Genomic DNA, 3,984 nt, shown 5'->3' on the forward strand with positions numbered 1-3,984 from the left:
AAAAAAAAAAAAAAAAAGAAAACGAAACACCACATGTTCTCACTCATAGGTGGGAATTGAACAATGAGAACACTTGGACATAGGGTGGGGAACATCACACACCGGGGCCTGTTGTAGGGTGGGGGGAGGGGGGAGGGATAGCATTAGGAGATATACCTAATGTAAATGAGGAGTTAATGGGTGCAGCACACCGACATGGCACATGTATACATATGTAACAAACCTGCACATTGTGCACATGTATCCTAAAACTTAAAGTATAATAAAAAAAATAAATTCTTAAACCAAAAAATAAAAAAGTAAAAAAAAAATAAATGAAAATCTTTCAGTTCTAGGGGAGTCAAGTTGTTCTCTCTTGGCATCTCTCATAGTCACATAGCTGGAGTCATCAGAAAGGCTTCCTTATATGTCTGGGATTAATACTTGCTGTCAGTGTGAACACTGACATGTGGCACAAAATAAGATTCAGGGTCACATTGAGTAGTACTATAGCTGCATTTTAAAAAGAGCTAATTTTATGTCTATAATAACTTTCATAACTATGTATGTTGGAATAATCAAGTCTTATGCTTTAGGGCATAGCTAATTACTGTAGCCTTCAAGAGTCATTTATTTTTTCACGTATGCTGCTCACAACAGGATAGCTCCATTACACATTCATGAATTCTAGTGTGGCATTGTTAAGGGCTGGTAAGTACAGGCCACTGGATTTGAAGGGCCACAGACTTACTGGAGATGACAATTATTGAACATCCTGGTCTCCCACTTATATCTGTTACTTAGTTCTAAGGAGCATAGGGCTTATTGACTACACTTTATCACGAGATAGATTTCTGGATACAGCTGTTGATGAACATTCCAAAGATGAGATTTGAATATTGATGAGAACGAGGTCATTTAGGGCAGTTTACACTTGAGTGGGTAATCTTTATATATAAACAAGGGTAGTCATCACTGTTGAAAACATGCTTTAGGGCCACCTGGCATGAAACGTTTTAAAGTTCTACAATAGAATTTGAAAGAACTCTGTTCTTGAAGGATTTTTATAATGTATAATTTATAAATACAGATAAATGGGGTTTTCTTCTAATTGCTACAGTGTCCACTTCTGAATCAGAAGAATTTGTGTAAACTTTACCATGAATTTTATATCTTTTTCCAAAACCTTGTTACAGTTTTGAAGCCAGCCAAAAAATAAAACTGGAAACATACTACATTTCCATCAATTTTGCAACCCATTTCCAGAGTTTGAAAAACATCGCTCCAAGCGGAAAAAAAAAAAAACAAAAAATTTGTTTTCAGCTTTCTTCATACAGATTTTATTTTGTGCAAGCCTCTCTTTTGCTCTTGTAGAAGTGCTGCCTCTCTGCACTGGCTCTGTCACAACAGCAGCATGAAAGACGATCAAAATTAGAGAATGCGGCATGTCGTCATTCTGCTGTCAACACAGAATGCCCCTTCCGGTATGATAGCTTCAAATGATCTGTACAAGGAAGATCCCAAGTCCATGTAGAGAATTTGTTCTGCAGAATCTCTCATGTGATCACTGGGATATTATGAGGGTGGTCATAGGGTCATCAAGCTTCTCCAGAGGAGTTTTGTGGAAGGCGATGTTTAACCAGCTGGGTGCCACGTTGGTGGTAGTCCTCTGTCTACCTCAGACTGGTTTTCCTCCTCAAATATTACTGTGGGCTTGCATTTCTCCTGTAATGTTTGGCATAGTGTCATAGTCTAAAAGGCTTCTTGTAATCTTGTCTGATGGTACCAGTGCCAGTTCTCATGCCTTATAACATTTTCAGATACTCTTGGGTCTCACTTTCTTCAGCTAAGGATCTGAATATTCACTGCAGATACACCTGTAAACTGCCACTTCTACCACAGACTCAGTCTGGTGAGAAACTGAGATCACTGCCAATATCTGAACTAAGCTTTTATTCATTATTCACGGTGGCTGAGCTACCACCTCCTCTATCCTTCCTTCTACCTCCCTCCATCCTGCCTGTGCACAGAATCTCCTGAGATGCTTGTAGAAACTGAAGATGCCTGGGCCCCACCCCAGACTACCTACCCACAGGGAACCCCAGGAGGTGAGGTGTGGGCCACAGGAGGAGCCTTGAGGAAGTCCCCTCTGGCTCTCGTAGAGGAGCAGCCAGAGAGCCAGAGGGGACTTCCTCAAGGCTTCTCCTGTGGCAGGGAGGAGCAGTCTTGGTAGAGTGGGGCACTACCAAGGATGGGACAGCTTTGGTAGAGTGGCCTCATTCTGGTTGTATCATGTTGCAAATTTGTGATCTGTCACCCCAGACACACTGCTCTGACTTCACATGACCCACAGGCTCTGGAGTGTGCATTGCTTGCATTGCCTTATGTTTCTGAAAATAGTCCCCCTCCCCTGGAGGTGCATCCCCCAGGACACAAAGGTGTTCTGTGAACATGCACATGCTCTTTTTCTTGGAACTGGTGCAGCAAGGGTATGATGGCTGCCTTCCCAATACAAGACTTGGCAATTCACATAGAACACATGTTAACCATAATCTTCAGACTTGTCATATATGATACAGATTTAATGATTTTTGCTTGGATAATGAAGTGCAAAATTGAGTTTGTCTTAGTGTCCTATTTATTCTGACTTCGGAGGAAAAGCTCCTACTGATTGATCCTCTGCAGCCAGAGATTTCTGTCAAATTTAGGAAATAATTCACATTGCAGGTGTCAGAGAATTGCTCCCAGTATCAGCTTATACACGTTCGAAAGAGACATTATAGGGAAGCAGTTACAAAGGTGGGCTTTGCCAATTTTGTGTGTGACCCTGGACAGGTGACTTCATGTTTCTAATCCCATTTCCTTATGTGCAAAATAGGGGTAATAACTCAACTTACCTCAGCAGGTCCCTGAGAGAATTAAATGAAATAACAGGGTTAAAGTGCTAAACACTTCTTTGTTGCTAATAATCATACAAAGGTCTGCTATGAGCCTGAGAGGTCAGTACTGTTTTGCTACTGATTTAACAATTGTGTTTGATTAGGAGCCTAAAAGATCAATGATTATCAAATCAGCTTTCCCCGTGCCAGTTACCTTAATACTTAGCAAACATATATAATAGATGCCTAAATAATTGCCCTATAAATATTGTTACAGATCATCCCCAAAATATAGGAAAAAGCATAGCCCTTGCACTCTGTTAATCCAAACTACAGTCTTTCCAGATTTGGTGCAGAGAGTGGACACTGGTGAATCCCCAGCAGCTGCACCCACAGCTGACTGTTCAGTGCCAATCATGGTGATCCCTCTTACAGAGATTAGGCTCAGGAGTTGGCAGGTGTAAGTGTGAGCCTGGAGAGTAGGAAGGGCCTGCAGGTGCTTCTAAGAAAAATCTAGCTGCAAGAAGCCAAGCTGTCCCTCCTTGGTGGCTATGAACAGGGAGTTTTATAGTGTAGCCCCAACCATCAGTGGCAATCAGCAATAAACTGCTTGGGAACCAACCCTGGAATCAAGCACTGCATGGCAAGTCGGAATAACCAAATCCTCCTGCTTTTGGATTTCCTTTTAACTGATTTCCAAATTGTTTAAACCAGATTGAGATTGGTTTCCATTTACTTGGTGCTGAAAATAGACTTCTTAGTGTATATATGTCCTCTCCACTGACCATTAATGTGTGGAGGCACAGAAGCTTCCATGATCACAGAAATCACAAAACAGGCTGGGCGCTGTGGCTTATGCAGGGAGACCGAGGCAGGTGGATTGCTTGAGCCTAGAAGTTCAAGACCAGCCTGGACAACATAGTGAGACCCAATCTCTACAAAAAAATAGCTGGGCATGGTGGCACATGCCTGTGGGCACAGCTACTTTGGAAGGCTGAGGCGGGAGGATTGCTTGAGCCCGGGAGGTCGAGGCTACAATGAGCCATGACTGCACCACTGCACTCCAGCCTGGGTGACAGAGTGAGACCCCATCTCAAAAAAAAAAAAAAAAAAAAAAAAAAAAAAA

This window comes from Rhinopithecus bieti, unplaced genomic scaffold (genome assembly GCF_001698545.2).
Source record: "Rhinopithecus bieti isolate Rb0 unplaced genomic scaffold, ASM169854v2 scaffold_49509, whole genome shotgun sequence".
NCBI classification, from domain to species: Eukaryota; Metazoa; Chordata; class Mammalia; order Primates; family Cercopithecidae; genus Rhinopithecus; species Rhinopithecus bieti.